Source organism: Ranitomeya imitator, chromosome 3 (genome assembly GCF_032444005.1).
Source record: "Ranitomeya imitator isolate aRanImi1 chromosome 3, aRanImi1.pri, whole genome shotgun sequence".
Lineage (NCBI taxonomy): Eukaryota > Metazoa > Chordata > Amphibia > Anura > Dendrobatidae > Ranitomeya > Ranitomeya imitator.
In genome coordinates, this window is record NC_091284.1 from 74,212,429 (window position 1) to 74,233,393 (window position 20,965).

At 41.3% G+C, this 20,965-nt stretch overlaps 1 protein-coding gene across 1 annotated transcript in view; it reads left to right on the forward strand.

Annotated features, from left to right (window-relative positions):
• HTR1F (5-hydroxytryptamine receptor 1F) overlaps nucleotides 1-20,965 on the forward strand; it is a 502,912-nt gene that overhangs the window by 337,132 nt on the left and 144,815 nt on the right. The window contains exon 2 of the mRNA XM_069760044.1: nucleotides 4,067-4,131. The gene's annotated coding sequence lies outside the window, so the exon portion shown is untranslated. The remainder of the gene's footprint in view (nucleotides 1-4,066; nucleotides 4,132-20,965) is intronic.

Here is a 20,965-nt window from a genome sequence, read left to right on the forward strand (position 1 = left end):
TGTAAATGCGGGGAAAAAAAATGGAGATCGGCGTTATTTCAGCACAGATCTATCCTCTGCCCCCCCTCCCCCCACCCACTATACACTGAAACAGTCTATTAACAATGATAAACAGTTTTAATGTGCAAATCAAGCTAGGCTTTTGGTGAACGAACAGTTATCGAACAGAAACTCGAACAGCCAGATTTTAAGCAAATTGTTCGGGTTCGTCGAACGACTCGAACATCGCCCAAAACAGCTTGAATTTGAAATTGGCGAACAGTTCGACTCGAACACCGCTCATCTCTAGTTGTAAGCACAGAATAAGTAATAGGAGCCTAATCAATGGACATCCCACAACTAGTGTCCCCACTAATCACAAGAAATAGATGTGATCACTACAGCTTTAATCTCAAAGGGAATCAATAGTCAAGCTATGTGAAATAGAGCAGTAGTGACATGCCATAGCGCTGTCAGCCAAAGTCCTGCACACCACTCCACATCACAGCAAGCCGCGAAAAAGGGTCTTATGGACCTAAACATTTACTTTTGCCACCTCCAAGCGGTATTTAAATAGATATATACCCATCTCCAAGTTCCTATCCTGATATGTTGTTGGTATAATAATAATAATAATAATAATAATAATAATAATATTAGCAAATACCACCAATTGAAAAAGTAGTATAGTTTTTTTAATTTGCGATGTCACTTACCCATGTGCAAGGAAATGCAGTCAGTAAATGAGTGATCATAACCATGGATAGCTAAGCTACTGCAATGCCCTGCACATGGGGTTACCAACATAGCGAATCAGAAGAACTATACTACATTTCTAATGGGAGGTATTTGCTAATATTTTTAGTACTACATCTACTATATATTGAGGATAGAATCTTGGAAATGGGAATAATCCTTTAATTTCAGTGATGAACTTACAGTCCAATCTGCAGGCACCATGTTGTAGAGCAGGGGGAGCAGAGGAAATTGATATGTAGAGTAAGAAAACATTAAGTATAACTCGTTTTTTGATAATTTAAGCTTGTGCTGTTTGCACACTCACACAAGGAAAGCTGTCAGTCACTAATAAGACTGCCCACTGGACCGAAAATCTCAGAAAGAGCAAAGAGTTCAATGCTGAAAAGTCAGATCATTATTTGCATATACATCAGACAAGTTCTATCCAATGTTTTATTGGATAGCACTCAGTGCAATGATATTGAATGAGTCAATTGCTATAGAATGAGGCACTTGGGTGACATCCAAGACTCACACAATGGAGAAGATGGAGAAATCTTGTTCTCCATCTTCTCCTCACCTGTGCTTTGATTCTCTCATCTGAGAGAATCAGATCACACTAAATTGACACGCCAATCAGAGTTTGTTTGGACTGTATTTAACATGATTGATCTGATTCTCGCAGAAGAGAGAATCTACATTCGGGTGACCCCAACCTGAGACGTCCTGGGAGAATCCAGAATGGCGGTCACAGTTGAAAATATTTGATGGTATTATGAGAAGAAGGTTGCAGCACACAAACCCAAGATTGTTAGTGAACGGAAGGCCATTGCCTACAAGCAATGGGCAGGGATTCCTCAGAATAACTATGCGTTATTTCTGCAGCAGGTCATAACAGCCAGATGTGTTCGACTAAAGATGTATGTCATGGTGGAGCTGAATCATTCTGAGACTTCAGTAGCCAATAATTTGGCATTTTGTGTTGAATCTGGAGAATCTACTAGTTATATTAGTTGTGTTGAGCTATTTAAATTGTTTTTGTTTTGTTGGTTTATTGCCATCAGCACAAAGTTTGCAATTTTTGCTAATAATCCTTATTTGCAATAGGGGTTGAATAATTTAGATTGTATCTGTACTACTCCTTGCTGACATCCAAAGGGAGACATCAATAAATGTAAATTTCAGTGTGTTAAATAGGCTAGAGACATCCTGAAGGTATTCTGTGGAGGAGAATGGTTGAAGTAGTTCTGAGAGTGGAATAAAACGCCAAGCTTGGTAAAGTGCCCGAGGCGTTATCTTTATGAAACTTCTCGCTCGCTCACTCTAAGCCAAATAATTTTATTTATGGTTTTTTCAGTTTACAGCTGTAAACTACAGATTTATATGTAACAGTTTAATCTCGTTTTCCAGTGCTTAAGGCAACAAATGATCCATTGTAAGGAGATAGAGGCTCTGTACACCTCTGCACGGAATTCGCTGTCTAAATGTAAAATTAAGCAATTGTCTAGATAGTCTTCCTTAAAGGAAATCTGTCACCTCCTTCTGCACCAAAGAACGCTGAAGCCAACGCCTATAGAAGGGCTGAATAGGTTCTGTATTATTGCCCTATTGCAGGGCGCAGGTGCAGGATTTCGGGGCCACCATTGCAGAAAGGTCAATGTGACACGGATGGGAGTGGTATGATAATGAAGACAGGAGGCAGGGATTTCTTCCAGGCACCACACGCCCCGGAGCCTGAAAGAAATCATTAACATACAGAAATAAAATAAGATTTCTTTACAACAGATTAATATGATTAATATTTCTTTACAACAGTTAATATGAGGCATACAGGTAGGACTAGTTTAACAGTTCTCTCACCTGTATGCCTTTATTAATAGGTCATATATATCCCTGGGGGTGAGCATCTCTAATCTAAAGGTGTCCAAAGCCTTGAAATATTGCAGTGGGCTTATAGGACTCATTCACAAGACGTCCCTGTCTCTATTGGTTGGATGTATGTAGAAAATGAGCAATATTAAACATATGTAGTCTTTGAGCTCACAGGACGTACATACACTATATATGAAATAGTATTTGGGCATACTCCTTATTGAATTTAGGTTTTGTTATTTAGTGCCTTTGCCACATGTATATAAAAGCCAGCCCCTCTCCCCGCAGTCAGCCTTTACTACTAGTGATGAGCCAGTATACTCATTGCTCGGGTTTTCCTGAGCACACTCGGGTGACCTCCAAGTATTTGTTAGTGTTCGTAAATTTAGTTTTCATGGTGGCAGCTGAATGATTTACAGCTACTAGCCAGGCTGAGTACATGTGGGGGTTGCCTGGTTGCTAGGGAATCTCCACATGTAATCAGCCTGGCTAGTAGCTGTAAATCATTCAGCTGCCGCGATGAAAACCTAATCTCCGAACACTAACAAATACTCGGAGATCACCCGAGCGTGCTCAGGAAAACCCGAGCGACGAGTTTACTCGCTCATCACTATTTACTACCATTTGTGAAAAAAATGACTCATTTTAGAGAGTTCACTAAATTTCGTAGTCCTGTAATAGGATGCCATCGTTGTAACCAGTCAGTTTGCTACATGCTACATCTAAGAACTCCGATTGTGTCACAACTGCTGAGTGATACATCTTCGGAATCAGCGTCTCTTTTCCTACATTTTGCTGCTTTCAGATAAGGTAAAAAATCCTGATTACATATTCCATTTAACATCTGCACAAAAAAACTGTGCACCAGGAGCTTCACAGCATGGGTTCCCATGGCCAAGCAGCTGCATACAAGCCTTACATTACCAAGCACAATGCCAAGTGTCTGATGGAGTGGAGGAAAGGATGCAGTGACTGGACCCTGGAGCAGTGGAAGTGTGTTCTTTGTAGTGATGAATCTCACTTCTCTATATGACAGTCTCATGGATGAGGCAGGTTTGGTGAATGCCAGGAGAACATTGCCTGCCTAACTGCATTGTGCCAGCGGTAACAATCATGTGGAATTTAGACTAGTAGCAATCCCTTAAAGAGAGTGTGCAATGGCTATAAATATGTGAAGTGCATACTGAAGAAGGCAAAATAATAAATAGAATATAAAATAACTGTATGTCACAAGTCCTGTTCTGTTACAATGTCATGCTGCTACATTGCAGCTAATAATAGTGTATGTGTTCAAATTGCAATTCACAAGTTGCCACGATCATTTCACGATTGTCTGCAGCTCTGCTTGATTTCTGCGCAACTATATTCACTATCAATATATGCAAAACAAAAGACACATTTTTTATGTTGTGATTCCACAGGTTGCTGTGTTGATCTGTGTTAATGGGCAGTAAAACTTTATCTTTCTTGATTACAGGGTGAATAACACTAATTTATGCACTAAATCCATGGACAACACTAAATGAAAGTTACATCATGCATGTAAGTAAGAGACTATAATTAATTGTTAAATGACCTAATTTCTGTAGTTCAGTGCATTGTAATCTGTATCTCCCTGATTCCATATAACTGAGATCACACAGCCATATCATTGACTAGTTTACATACTCTTTTAATAAGAAACTAGAAGACCAACACATATAGTGCTGTAAAACACTTTAGGCAGGTGGGGAAGAAATGCTGCAAAGTAAGAATGCTTTGAAGTGGCAAATAGAAAAATAGAGGAATCAAAAGCAAATAAATATTTGGTGTGACCGCTCTTTGCCTTCAAAACAGAAACAAAGACTCAATTCTTCTAGATAGACTTGAGCAATGTCCGGAATTTCATAGGGTTATACTCAGATGTATGACTAACTAATTAAATTATACAGGTGATAATGATCATCATATTCATATGTACATTAGAAGACAACTATTAACTAAACACAAGCAGCTTTGTAGGAGGTTTAAAACTGAGTGAGGAATAGCCAAGTTCTTCCACAACGGTGAGGTTGTGGAAGACAGCTTCATGTCACAGGTCATACATCCTGGCAATTCTGAACACAGCATCAAGAAACTAGGTAGCTATTCTGCATCAGATCGGTCTCTTCAAGGCAAAGATTTCAAATCAGACTGGGGTTTTAAGATATGCTGTTCAACCTTTTTTTAAGAAACACCAATAAAAGAGCAACATAGAGCACTAAAGATGCAGTGGCAAGCCAAAGAAACTTAGATAAGCAGATGAAAGTCACATCAAGCTCACTTCACTTTGAAATTGGAAGGTGTCCAGCAGTGCCATCAGCTCTGAACTAGAAGCAACTAGTGGGACCCTGCTACACCCATCTACTATTCTAACAAGTTTAGGGGATCAGCCCCTGCTAAGAACTCAATTACACTGTGACTTTAAGACACAATGCTCCCTCCTGATTTCTGTGCACTTGGACTAGTCCTTTCTCCCTTGCAGCTTGCTGTGTGTTGGTTTTTTATCAAGGAGCAGGAAGTATGTAATTTCAGGAATAGAAGAGGGAGCCTTTTGCCTGTGAGAGACAGGCAGGACTATAAGGGTGTGCTAACAACAAGAGACTGATAAATGAGCTAATGGCTTAAAGCGAGAAGATAGTGCCCGATTACCACAGGATTGATCATCAGGACCACGTCAGAAAGAAAGAGTCGCATCGCAAAGCAAGGATAGTTCTTCTCGAGCACCCTGTAAACTAAGAGTAAACAATGCTGTGGTACTAGTAATCTCTCAACCTTGAAAGTAGGAATGAGACTTGTGCGGATCCTGAAGAAGACAAATCAGTTAACCTGAAGGTAGAGCTCAACACAACAAACTCGGCTCCACTACATCAGGACCAAGCAGCAGCTAACGGACCTCCTTCTAAACTAAACAGAACTGTGAGTTTTTCAGCTAGGATGCTGTAGAAGTGTGGCCCGATTATCAAAAGCCAGGTAGGAAGTTAGAAGAGATTAGTTTGTAGAAATTGATTATACTGTTTGAGTTGAACTTTGCATTGCAATAGCTGGAGCACAGCTTGTGTGACATGCTCCAGCTATCTCTCTTTGTATCTATTATTTCTGTTATCATTACAATAACTGTTAGTCTTATTTACCGGCATATAATCCATTGTCTTTCAATAAAGTCGGTGTTTGGTTTCTGCCTCTTAGTCTACTGCCCGGCGGTGTCCTCTAGGTACCACTACACAAGTGTTGAAGAATTGTGGAAAAAATTCCATACCCTAGACATAGAAACAAGGTCAAGGGACTCAACTACACACAAAAGCATAAGAACTACTGTGTAGAAAAATGGCAGCAGGTGCTCTCGACTGATGAGTAAAAAAATGAAACATTTTACTTTGTTAAAGGGACTCTGTCACCTGAATTTGGAGGGAACAATTTTCAGCCATAGGGGCGGGGTTTTCGGGTGTTTGATTCACCCTTTCCTTACCCGCTGGCTGCATGCTGGCTGCAATATTGGATTGAAGTTCATTCTCTGTCCTCCATAGTATACGCCTGTGCAAGGCAAGATTGTAGCTTTGCAATTAGCAGATACACCTGTCCAATCCTGCAGTCCAGGCACAACTGCATTACCCTCTACAACCACCGGAGGGAGCCCAAAAGCAGAATTCACAACACTTACCCCACCAGGCTACCGGTCTCATTAGAAATATTGGTCTTGTAGTAAATCTTGCTTTCCTCCATCCAGGGTTATATTAGTAATATATCCCATCTGGTTTTTGGGGACGGGGACAGCATAATTTCAAATGCCTCTACAACCACCGGAGGGAGCCCAAAAGCAGAATTCACAACAGTACTCCCCCCTTGAGGAGGGGTCACCGAACCCTCACCAGAGGCCCCAGGTCGATCCCGATGAAAGGTACGAACCAAATCAGCGGCATGGACATCAGAGGCAGAAACCCAAGAATTATCCTCCTGGCCATAACCCTTCTATTTGACAAGGTACTGAAGCTTCCACCTCGAAAAATGAGAATCCAAAATCTTCTCAACAACATATTCCAACTCCCCATCGACCAACACAGGGGCCGGAGGATCAACAGAGGGAACAACGGGCTCCACATATTTCTGCAACAAAGATCTATGGAAGACATTATGAATAGCAAAAGAGGCCGGAAGCGCCAGGCGAAAGGACACCGGATTAATAATCTCAGAAATCCTATAAGGACCAATAAATCGAGGCTTAAACTTAGGGGAAGAAACCTTCATAGGAACATGACGGGAAGATAACCAAACCAGATCCCCAACCCGAAGCCGGGAACCAACACACCGACGACGGTTAGCAAAATGTTGAGCCTCCTCCTGAGACAGCACCAAATTGTCCACCACATGAGCCCAAATCTGCTGCAACCTGTCGACCACAGAATCCACACCAGGAAGGTCAGAAGGCTCAACCTGCCCAGAAGAAAAACGAGGATGAAAACCAAAATTACAAAAAAAAGGCAAAAACCAAAGTAGCCGAACTAGCCCGATTATTAACCCCTTTACCCCAAGGGTGGTTTGCACGTCAATGACCAGGCCAATTTTTACAATTCTGACCACTGTCCCTTTATGAGGTTATAACTCTGGAACGCTTCAACGGATCCCAGTTATTATGACATTGTTTTCTTGGGACATATTGTACTTCATGATAGTGGTAAAAATTCTTTGATAGTACCTGCGTTTGTTTGTGAAAAAAATGGAAATTTGGCGAAAATTATGAAAATTTCGCAATTTTCCAACTTTGAATTTTTATGCAATTAAATCACAGAGATATGTCACACAAAATACTTAATAAGTACATTTCCCACATGTTTACTTTACATCAGCACAATTTTGGAACCAAAATTTTTTTTTGTTAGGGAGTTATAAGGGTTAAAAGTTGACCAGCCATTTCTCATTTTTACAACACCATTTTTTTTTAGGGACCACATCTCATTTGAAGTCATTTTGAGGGGTCTATATGATATAAAATACCCAAGTGTGACATAATTCTAAAAACTACACCCCTCAAGGTGCTCAAAACCATATTCAAGAAGTTTATTAACCCTTCTGGTGCTTCACAGGAATTTTTGGAATGTTTAAATAAAAATGAACATTTAACTTTTTTTCACAAAAAATTTACTTCAGCTCCAATTTGTTTTATTTTACCAAGGGTAACAGGAGAAAATGGACCCCAAAAGTTGTTGTACAATTTGTCCTAAGTACGCTGATACCCCATATGTGGGGGTAAACCACTGCTTGGACAAATGGGAGAGCTCGGAAGGGAAGGAGCGCCGTTTGACTTTTCAATGCAAAATTGACAGGAATTGAGATGGGACACCATGTTGCATTTGGAGAGCCACTGATGTGTCTAAACATTGAAACCCCCCACAAGTCACACCATTTTGGAAAGTAGACCCCCTAAGGAATTTATCTAGATGTGTTTTGAGCGCTTTGACCCACCAAGGGCTTCACAGAAGTTTATAATGCAGAGCCATAAAAATAAAACAAAAATTTTTCCCACAAAAATTATTTTTTAGCCCCCAGTTTTGTATTTTCCCGAGGGTAGCAGGAGAAATTGGACCCCAAAATTTTTTGTTCAATTTGTCCTGAGTACGCTGATACCCCATATGTGGGGGGGAACCACTGTTTGGAGGGAAGGAGTGCCATTTGGAATGCAAACTTAGATGGAATTGTCTGCAGGTGTCACATTGCGTTTGCAGAGCCCCTAATGTACCTAAACAGTAGAAACCCCCACAAGTGACCCCATTTTAGAAACTAGACCCCCCAGGGAACTCATCTAGATGTGTTGTGAGAACTTTGAACCCCTAAGTGTTTCACTACAGTTTATAACGCAGAGCCGTGAAAATAAAAAATCTTTTTTTTCCCACAAAAATTATTTTTTAGCCCCCAGTTTTGTATTTTCCCAAGGGTAACAGGAGAAATTGGACCACAAAAGTTGTTGTCCTATTTGTCCTGAGTACGCTGATACCCCATATGTTGGGGTAAACCCCTGTTTGGGCACACGGGAGAGCTCGGAAGGGAAGAAGCACTGTTTTACTTTTTCAACGCAGAATTGGCTGGAATTGAGATCGGACGCCATGTCGCGTTTGGAGAGCCCCTGATGTGCTTAAACAGTGGAAACCCCCCAATTATAACTGAAACCCTAATCCAAACACACCCTTAACCCTAATCCCAACAGTAACCCTAACCACACCTCTAACCCTGGCACACCCCTAACCCTGATCCCAACCCTATTCCCAACTGTAAATGTAATCAAAACCCTAACCGTAACTTTAGCCCCAACCCTAACCCTAACTTTAGCCCCAACCCTAACTGTAGCCCCAACCCTAGCCCTAACCCTAGTCCTCACCCTAGCCCTAACCCTAACCCTAGCCCTAGCCCTAACCCTAACCCTAGCCCTAGCCCTAACCCTAGCCCTAACCCTAACCCTAATGGGAAAATGGAAATAAATACATTTTTTTAATTTTTCCCTAACTAAGGGGGTGATGAAGGGGGGTTTGATTTACTTTTATAGCGGGTTTTTTAGCGGATTTTTGATTGGCAGTCGTCACTCACTGAAAGACGCTTTTTATTGCAAAAAATATTTTTTGCGTTACCACATTTTGAGAGCTATAATTTTCTATATTTTGGTCCACAGAGTCATGTGAGGTCTTGTTTTTTGCGGGACGCGTTGACGTTTTTATTGGTAACATTTTCGGGCACGTGACATTTTTTAATCGCTTTTTATTACGATTTTTGTGAGGCAGAATGACCAAAAACCAGCTATTCATGAAATTCTTTTGGGGGAGGCGTTTATACCGTTCCGCGTTTGGTAAAATTGATAAAGCAGTTTTAGTCTTCGGGTCAGTACGATTACAGCGATACCTCATTTATATCATTTTTTTATGTTTTGGCGCTTTTATACAATAAAAACTATTTTATAGAAAAAATAATTATTTTTGCATCGCTTTATTCTCAGGACTATAACTTTTTTATTTTTTCGCTGATGATGCTGTATCACAGCTCGTTTTTTGTGGGACAAGATGACATTTTCAGCGGTACCATGGTTATTTATATCTGTCTTTTTGATCGCGTGTTATTCCACTTTTTGTTCGGCGGTATGATAATAAAGCGTTGTTTTTTGCCTCGTTTTTTTTTTTTTCTTACGGTGTTTACTGAAGGGGTGAAATAGTGGGCCAGTTTTATAGGTGGGGTCGTTATGGACACGGAGATATTAAATATGTGTATTTTTATTGTTTTTTTATTATTTAGATAAAGAAATATATTTATGGGAATCATATTTTTTTTTCATTATTTAGGAATATTTTTAAAAAAATTTTTTACACATTTGGAATTTTTTTTTTTTTTAACTTTTTTACTTTGTCCCAGGTGGGGACATCACAAATCAATGATCTGACAGTTTGCACAGCACTCTGTCAGATCACCGATCTGACATGCAGCACTGCAGTCTTCACAGTGCCTGCTCTGAGCAGGCTCTGTGAAGCCACCTCCCTCCCTGCAGGACCCGGATGCTGCGGCAATCTTGGATCCGGGGCCTGCAGCGAGGAAGGAGGTAGGAGACCCTCGCAGCAACGCGATCACATCGCGTTGCTGCGGGGGTCTCAGGGAAGCCCGCAGGGAGCCCCCTCCCTGCGCGATGCTTCCCTGTACCGCCGGCACATCGAGATCATGTTTGATCGCGGTGTGCCGGGGGTTAATGTGCCGGTGGCGGTCCATGACTGCTCCTGGCACATAGTGCCGGATGTCAGCTGCGATAGGCAGCTGACACCCGGCCGCGATCGGCGGCGCTCCCCCCGTGAGTGCTGCCGATCGCATATGACGTACTATCCCGTCGAGGGTCAGATAGGCCCAGGGCAACTCAACAGGATAGTACATCTAAGGTCAGAAAGGGGTTAAGGGCAAACTCGGCCAATGGCAAAAAAGCCGCCCAATCATCCTGATCAGCAGACACAAAGCATCTCAAATAGGTCTCCAAGGTCTGATTAGTTCGCTCAGTCTGGCCATTTGTCTGAGGCTGAAATGCAGAAGAAAAAGACAAATCAATGCCCAGCTTAGCACAAAAGGCCCGCCAAAACCTAGAAACAAACTGGGAGCCTCTGTCGGACACAATATTCTCCGGAATACCATGCAAACGTACCACATGCTGAAAAAACAACGAAACCAAATCAGAAGAAGAAGGCAATTTAGGCAAAGGCATCAAATGAACCATCTTAGAAAATCGGTCACAGACAACCCAGATAACCGACATCCTTTGGGAAACAGGAAGATCGGAAATAAAATCCATAGAAATATGTGTCCAGGGCCTCTCGGGGACCGGCAATGGCAAAAGCAACCCACTAGCATGGGAGCAACAAGGCTTGGCCCACGCACAAGTCCCACAGGACTGCACAAAAGACTGCACATCACGCGACAAAGAAGGCCACCAAAAGGACCTACCAACCAAGTCTCTGGTACCAAAAATACCAGGATGACCAGCCAACACAGAACAATGAACCTCAGAAATCACTCTACTAGTCCATCTGTCAGGAACAAACAGTTTCCCCACAGGACAACGGTCAGGTTTGTCAGCCTGAAATTTCTGAAGAACCCGTCGTAAATCAGGAGAAATGGCAGAAAGGACCACCACTTCCTTCAAAATACCGACTGGTTCCAAAACCTCAGGAGAATCAGGCAAAAAACTCCTAGAGAGGGCATCAGCCTTAACATTCTTAGAACCAGGAAGGTACGAGACCACAAAATCAATACGGGAAAAAAACAAGGACCATCGAGCCTGTCTAGGAATCAACCATTTGGCAGACTCGAGGAAAATCAAATTCTTATGGTCGGTCAAGACCACAATACGGTGCTTAGCTCCCTCAAGCCAATGTCGCCACTCCTCAAATGCCCACTTGATAGCCAACAAGTCCCGATTTCTGACATCATAATTGCGTTCCGCAGGCAAAAATTTACGGGAAAAGAAGGCACACGGTTTCATCAAGGAACCAACAGGATCCCTCTGAGACAAAACGGCCCTTGCCCCAATCTCATAAGCGTCAACCTCAACCTGAAACAGAAGAGAAACATCCGGCTGGCGCAACACTGGAGCAGAAGAAAAACGACGTTTAAGTTCTTGAAAGGCAGAGACAGCCGCAGAGGGCCAATTCGCCACATCAGCACCCTTCTTAGTGAAATCAGTCAAGGGTTTAACCACGCTGGAAAAATTAGTAATGAAACGGCGATAAAAATTAGCGAAACCCAAAAATTTCTGAAGGCTCTTCACGGATGTGGGCTGAATCCAATCATGAATGGCCTGAACCTTAACCGGATCCATCTCAATAGATGAGGGAGAAAAATTAAAGCGCAAAAAGAACCCTGCTCCCAACGGTGAAGAAGATGGACGAACATGCCCCCTCTCCAAAGACTCCTTAATATAACTCCGCATGGTGGTAGGTTCAGGTACAGAAAGGTTGAAAAGTCGACCCTTAGGAAACTTACAGCCTGGAATCAAATCAATCGCACAATCGCAGTCCCTGTGCGGTGGAAGGAAACTGGACTTAGGCTCATCGAATACATCCTGAAAATCAGACAAAAACTCCGGAATTTCAGAAGAGGGAGAAGGGGCGATTGACATCAGAGGAACATCATTATGCACCCCTTGACAACCCCAACTAGTTACAGACATGGACTTCCAATCCAAAACAGGATTATGGACCTGCAACCACGGGAAACCCAGCACGACAGCATCATGCAAATTATGCAATACCAGAAATCGACAATCTTCCTGGTGGGCTGGCGCCATGCGCATGGTCACCTGTATCCAAAACTGAGGCTTATCTTTAGCCAAGGGTGTAGCATCAATTCCCCTTAAAGGAATAGGGTTCTGCAAAGGCTGCAAGGGAAAACCACAACGCCTAGCAAAGTCAAAGTCCATCAAATTCAAGGCGGCGCCGGAAACCACAAACGCCATGACAGAAAATGACGACAATGAGCAGATCAAGGACACAGATAACAGAAGTTTAGGTTGTACAGTACTGATGGTAAATGAACTGGCAATCCTTTTTGTCCGCTTAGGGCAGACAGAAATGACATGAGAAGCGTCGCCACAATAAAAACACAACCTGTTGAGACGTCTGAAACTTTGTCGTTCCGTTTTAGACAGAATCCTATCACACTGCATAGGCTCAGGAATTTGCTCTGAGGATAACGCCATAGTGCGCACAGTTCTGCGTTCCCACAAGCGCCGGTCAATCTGAATGGCCAAAGACATAGAATCACTCAGATTTGAGGGTGTGGGAAACCCCACCATAACATCCTTAACGGATTCAGAAAGACCCTTTCTGAAAATTGCCACCAAAGCATCATCATTCCATTTAGTCAGCACAGACCATTTTCTGAATTTCTGACAATACAATTCAGCCGCCTCTTGCCCCTGAGACAGGGCTAACAAGGTTTTCTCAGCTTGATCCACAGAATTAGGCTCATCATACAATAACCCCAATGCTTGAAAGAAAGAATCACAACATTAAGCAAAGCAGGATTGCCAGATTCCAGGGAAAATGCCCAATCCTGTGGGTCACCACGCAGCAGGGATATGATGATTTTAACCTGCTGACTGGGATCACCAGAGGACCAGGGTCTCAATGCAAAAAACAGTTTACAGTTATTTTTGAAACTCAAAAATTTGGATCTGTCACCAAAAAATAAATCAGGAGTGGGAATCTTAGGTTCTAATGTAGGAGTCTGAACAATATAATCCGAAATACCCTGTACCCTAGCAGCAAGCTGATCCACACGAGAAGCTAACTCCTGAACATTCATATTAGTACTAAGTTCCTCAGCCACCCAGAGATTAAGAGGGAGGAGAAGACAGATCAAACTGAAGAAAAAAAATGGCTCAAGACCTTTCATCCCTTCTTCTGAGATGCATTTAACTCATTGCGGTCCAGTTGTACTCTTATGATTAGGTGGCCTTGGAGCAGCATGAAATGACCTTCACTGGAGCAGTGGTAACTATACTGACCGCAGACCCTGATCCTATCACCACAACTAGAAGTAGCCGTGGGGTGTGCCTAACCAGACCTAGACACCTCGATACAGCCGGAGAACTAAATATCCCTAAAGATGGAAATAGGAAAACTCTCTTGCCTCAGAGTAGACCCCCAAAGGATAGACAGTCCCCCACAAATAATGACTGTGAGTAGGAGAGGAAAAGACACACGCAGACTGAAAACAGGGATAAGCAAAGGAGGCCACTTCTACCTAGAAAGGAAAGGAAAGTACAGGATACTATGCGGTCAGCATAAAACACTACAAAATATCCACAGCAGAAAAATACAAAAACTCCACCACCTAACTAAAGATGTGGAGAGTATATCTGCGACTCCAGCGAATCCAACTAGACTGAGAAAAACATCAGGCACAGTCTAGCAGGAACAAAATAGAAACAAGATAGCACAGAAGATAAACACACAGCAGTGTGTCTAAAACAAATGAAGCAAACACTTAACTTTGCTGAATTGGCAGCAAGCAGGAGAGGCCAGGCAGAGGACCAACACTTCCAAAAGAACAATGGACAACTGGCAGGGACTAAAGAGTCCTGCAAAGCTATATACCCCAGTCAGCTTTGCAATTAGCAGATACACCTGTCCAATCCTGCAGTCCAGGCACAACTGCATTACCCTGTACAACCACCGGAGGGAGCCCAAAAGCAGAATTCACAACACTTACCCCACCAGGCTACCGGTCTCATTAGAAATATTGGTCTTGTAGTAAATCTTGCTTTCCTCCATCCAGGGTAATATTAGTAATATATCCCATCTGGTTTTTGGGGATGGGGACAGCATAATTACAAATGCCAGGGCTGAATTTCAACCCCAGTTCATACCTGCATGTATGCCACTGGCCATAGCAATTTTCCAATTAGGCATTTTTCAATACCTTCTAACATTTCATCTGAAAAAATAATATTGGCTATTTTTAATAGAAATCTTGCAAAGATATTTATTCCAGTTATGTGACACATTGCCAAATAAAAAAATTGCAGCTGCAACATTTTTTATTCAAACTAAAGAAATAAGACACTTATGATGATTGACACTTTTACTTTCATACTTAGTTTTAAGAAAATTTTGTATTGTAAGATTTCCTTTTTTATTACTAATGTTTAAAAAAAAATTTTTTAAAGAAGTGGCAAAAAATTATTCATGCAGACATTGGCTTTTTAAGGATCGGAGACTTTCAGATACTTTGGCTTATTATCTTATTGTACATGGTTTCTTAACTACATTTTGTTCATGTCCCCAATGAATACGTCTATCAGTCAAATGAGCAGCTGACCTTTCACTCTAAATGAATTCTGAATTATTCATCCTCAGCATTACAGATTGACAATAGCGCAAATCCCATGTTACTGCTGCTAGATAGCAGCTGGCAAAATAAACAGTTAATGTAATGTATTAATCAAAAGTGAAGGTGATTGACTAATTGTGGGTATTCTATAAAGTCTGGAAAGCAACTGATTATCTAATTATTACACAGTAAATATTTCACTTCTTTGAATTCTACATTGGGTGCATATTATACACTAGGCTCATATTTATTACTTAAAAGTTTTAAAGGGGTTGTAAAATCAATGAAACCAAATATTTTAAATTAAAAAAAGGCCCCAATACTCACCCTCACTGATCCCATAAAACCCGTTAGATGCTTACCTTGTCCCCACTGGTCCCTTCTTCTGTATACACTCTCAATACACCAGAAATAACCTCAAAGTCTTGCTCTGCCACAGTAATGATGACTCTGAGAGTAAAACAGAACCCATAAAGGAAATTAGGCTGGCACACTTTCAGTACATCACAATCAAGAACACATTAATTCATTAATTAATTCAATGTTCCAACCATACTTAAAAAAGTCATCCCTGAGTTCCAAGGTGTTTTAAGGTCCATTCATACGGACCAATTAGTCGCACTAAACGAGCTGTTATTGGTCAATATTAACTGATCAGCTATTATTTAACAGCCAGTTTACACAGGTAGACGGAGGAAACCAATCTATCTAAGCCATCTGTAATAGATCGTTCTCCATATGGGTTTACACAGAGTGATGAACTCCCAAGAACAATATATCTTTTAAAAGGTCATCGCAAAAGACGCGAATAACCTGCAGATATGAGAAGAAAGGCACTTTATTACTCCAGGGAAGCCTCTGGCTTTCAGTCGCAGCCGATTTGGATTCAGTCACAGTTTAATGTATAGTGAGTGGTGGCTGTAACCGTGCCACAGCACTGACTGACAGCCGCCTTGGCACTGATGCCTGAAAGTGGTAACAGCCACCACTCACTGTTTATGAAGCAGGGACTGAAGCCATGCCGGCAGTGTCTCTATGACTGAAAGCAAGAGGCTGCCTGGAAAATTTAACTTAATTTCTTTCTGGTAGCTGAGCTCTCAGTACAGTGACCAGATAACATTAGAAAGCTATTTACTGGCGGTCTCCCCTATATATCTGTAGGCTAATAGTGTTTGGGGACATGCTCCCTGGGGTTCCTGTTAAATGTGTTTAAAAATCATTTCACCCAACAAATGAGTGTTTTGATCATTCATGAGGTGATTGGCAGCCTATGTACACAACAAGATTGTGGTGAAATGAGTTTTCCTAGGTATGCTAGTTCTCAAGAACCTTGCAGTATAAATGCACTTTATGTCCGTTCATTCTGGAGATCTTTATCTAGTTCGCTCTCTATTAGTTATTCCCTTAGCAGCTTATACTCCAATATTAAGAATTCACAGTTTTGTAAAACTGATTATTAATGGAAGATGCATCAGGAAACATAGATGGATCATTAATAAATGTATTAACTTTTCCAAATATAACCTTAGGAGCAAAATATCTAGTTCTTAAAAAAATCAAAGGTTTTAATGCAGAAAATAGTTGTTTAACTAGGTCAAGACTGGTCCATTCATAACCAGACACATTTTCATGTATTACCCTACAGAGAATGAGAAGGAGCAAGCGATCAAGTAATACGAATTACATCAATACATGTTAGGTGTTGAAGTACTGCCTCTGCACAGGGGGAATCTCAAACCATCACCGCTGCGGTCCTCCATTCTTCTCCAGCCACAGTGGAGCCTGCTCACCAGAGACGTCGATCCCAGCGTCTAGCTCAGGCTGATACTGGACGACTGGCTACTGCTGCCCTTCCAATGCACTGTCTTTGTAGCCAGCAGTGATCAGGTCTTTCTGGGACTAAGTCCTTTTTTAAGTGCTTTTTTTTCATACTGAGCATGCCCACGGGACGACCTCCCATTGGAGGTCTGGGGTCACATGCTCAGGTCCTGTTGCAGCTCCTATTGGTCCATCTGGAAGGTCTTGTAGCACTTACTGCTATAAAAGGTTTGCATGGCTGCTCGGCCATGCACTAGTGTACATTTGAAAACGTGTGTGTGTTGATGAGTGCAAGTCATTCTTTAATCATCCCCTCCCTTGTGTATGACTGCTCGTGTAAGGTGGATGTCTGCTATCTAGCGCCCGGCTGAGCTATCAGCACAAAAACACATGAAACAGCATCTAATTGCTGTGACCTCCAGTGCGGCGCCGTGCGCTATTAGAGCGCTTTCCTGTCCCAAGCCTGGGTGGTTAGTGGCGTCCGCACAGCACGCACTCATGTGCATATAAGTTACCTTTTCTGTTACTCTGATACCCCTATTGTGGTGTCAAGTGCAAGAGGTCTACACGAACTCTAATCCTGTGTCCTGGGATAGAGTTCTGTGATTCTTTGCTTGCACTCTTTGTGCGGTACCGCGGCCCTGTGATACAACAGGGTTTGCTTCCTTTATACAGGGTGAAGTTAACCCATGTGTGTATCCACATTGTACCGCCATATAGTCCATCATTACAGCAGGTTCCATCTCTGCACGGTGGACCTCGGGCTGCAAACGCACCTCATACATTTTGTCTAATTATTTGGCGGGTTCCGCTAGCCCTAACAATACATAAGAGACAATAGAACATCTATTGTCAATATAATCCATACATAGTGTGGTGGAATATGTGTATATATATCTATATGTGTGTAGTGACATATGTCTAGGGTTATATGTGTGACTAGTGATAATGTAACATCTGTCCTGAAGGCAAGTCACACCTAGGTGTTAATAGGTACTTCCTTGGGACTAGTAGAAATTGCGTTTCCATATCTCACCAGGAGGTCTAGCTAGAGCCAAGAAGAAGGTAACATTTGGCACCTCTTAGGTCTTGGAGGGGAGATGCTAATTGCCACTTGAGGTGATCTATTCCTGAGAACCTTTTCACAAGTGTCTCAAAAGAAAAAATAATATATTCATTAGTAGAGCAGCCGTGGCCAATCAAACAGCCCGCAATTATGATATTAACCTGGGGGGCCGGTCTAGAAACCTGACCTCAGACCAAAGTTATAAATTTAGGCTGCAGACAGAGAATTATGTTCACATGTGAGGGCAGCCTGAGAAGCTGAAAGCAACTACTACCAGTTAGATAATTTCTGTAAGTTTTCTCCTGTTTATTTTGATACTGTTTTGCATAAGTTGTATGCCTTTTTATTATCATAACTTTATACCTTTTCTTATTGTAAGCACTGACCCTTTTGTTATTAAAGTATAAAACTTTAACAAGTTGAACCTTGAATGTTCTAAAAGAATCCATAGCCTAAGGTGTGTGAGCCTTATGAGTGATAGACATATTTTTATTAGTATTATTATTTCTGGGACTCATCACCCATATAATCGGTGAGTGGTGGCTGCACGTATGAGCGGGTGTGTGGTGTGTGATTTATGCTCCCATTACAGCATAGGACAGAGGTTGAATGCTGGACTGAGAGTGGGGAGATAGATTAACCCTTGCAGGCACAACCCCAAGTCACGTGTGAGAGCAGGCACGTGAAGAATTAGTGACCCCACGGAGTAGGGATCCGTAAGACATAGTATAAAACAGAGATACAGAGAACAAGAAAAGCTGTACTCCCCATAGAAAATTCACATATTATAGCAAGTAACCTACAAATAAATAGTTGGGGCAGTAAGTAAAGTCCTGCTCATTGTTATTGGCACCTCTTCAGTTTTGTCATAGACTGTACAATGTCCCAAGAAACAAATGGAAATGTACCAAAATTTATACCCTGCTGGTATAAACTCATATGAACTCTAGCGTGGGAATTTTTCTGAATATTTTCTTATGCTAGAGTTCATATGAGTTTATACCAGCAAGGGGCGCAGCACCGCAAGTCTACGATGCTACGTTCCCCTGCTTTTAATTAATTCCCCAGATTTTACAGTCAGGAGCACAGCTGCATTAGCAGGCTCCTGGTTGTAAAATGTTTTAACCCCTTCAGATGGATTTACAGCGTGGGACATGACTGAGCACCGGAAAGGTATGGGATATTGTTGCTTTTTTCTTTTTTTTTTTCTTTTACAGAACAAGATTCGTCATTTGGATTAAGAGTATAATAAACTATTCTATTACAACACCCTGTGTTTTTATCTCAATAAAATACTTTTTTTTATGTGTGTGTTTTATTAACCATTTACTAGTATTGGATTAATAATGGATAGGTGTCTTATTGGCACCTCTCCATTATTAACCAGGCTTAATGTCACCTTACAATAGCAAGGTGGCATTAACCCTTTATTACCCCATATCCCGCCGCTACATGGTAGTGGGAAGAGAGAGGCTAAGTGCCAGAATAGACGTATCTTCCAGATGTGCCTTTTCTGGGGTGGCTGGGGGCAGATGTTTTTATCCAGGAGGGGGCCAATATCCATGGTCCCTCTCTAGGCTATTAATATCTGCCCTCAGTCACTGGCTTTCCCACTCTGGCAGAGAAAATTGCGCGGGAGCCCACACCATTTTTTTCTGTGAATTAACCTTTTATTTTAACAACTAGAGCCCCCAAATTTTGCACACAGACTCTACTAACATTAGTAGTGAGGAATATGCAAACAAATATGGGATATGAAATGGTTTACTGTATGTAACTATGTCTCATATCATGTCGGGTTTGGGAAGGAGATAGCAAAAGCCGGCAATTGAATTACCAGCTTTTCTGCTATCTAGCGCTGCATTAAATATAAATATATATATATATATATATGTGTCTCACTGACATATATATATATATATATATATATAGACGGTTTATATGTTTTCACGAATATTTGAGCCCATGGATCCATTCTATGTCCATTTTGCAAGCCGGCGAGAAAATCTCGCCGTACGGATGCCATACGGATTACATACGGAGGTTTACATGTGCAAAATACGCAGCCACACCCTGCCTACAGATGACATTCGGATCACTGATTTTGCGATCATTTCTGCATATTACCCCTGTAAAATACGGACCGTATTTCCCTACGCCTAGTGTGACGCCAGCCTAAGGGTGTGTGCACACGTTGAGCATTTTGTGTGCAGATATTTCTGCACCATTTCTGCATCTCTTGGCAGGAAAACGCAGCCTCAAAAACATGTTTCTGGTTGATTTTTTGGTGCATTTTTTGGATGCATTTTTGCCTGTATTTTTAGACAGAAATTTAAGCTAGTTAAAAAAATGTAAGAAAAATAAGCTTTTGAATACATTGAAAGCAAGCAGGAATATTGAATGCTGAATGTAATGTTTATTATCAGTTTGTATAGTTTTTCTTTTTAAACTGTTTAACCAATGACAAATGGGAATAACAATATGAGAGACCTGGAGCAGTCTGCAGAAGAGTGGTCCAAAATTCCAGTTGAGAGGTGTAAGAAGCTTGTTGGTTATAGAAAACGATTGATTGCAGTTATTTATTCCAAAGGGAGTGCAACCAAATATTAAACTGAGGGTTCCAACAATTATCTGGCCCATTATTAGGGTTTTGTTTAAAATTATATCCAATTTGAATCTTAGAATTATAGAATGTTAGAGTTGGAAGGGACCTCCTGGGTCATCGTGTCCAGTAGGGTGCTTCATTTTTTATGGTAAAAATCAAAAATTTCTAATTTTTGCAGACATTGCTTAGCCGAGTCTCACTAATGTAAAAAAGTATATATGCCTAATTTCAAGATGATCGAACAATATTTAGAGGTTGCACACTTTTAGCAGTTTAATAAAAATACGCAAAAAACAGATTTTCAATGTTAAGTATTTTTTATTAGAAATTCAAACAATTAAAAACTTAGAATAATTGAGACAATAAACAGTAACATTGATAGGCAGTATCATACGTATTAAATGATTTACACTAATGTGCTGTGAAAGATGTAACTCCTTTTGTTCGCTTGGTGACAGCTTTTCTATGATACTCGACAACTCTTAAGAACTGTTTCTGTTGTTCATCTCTGATTGAATTAT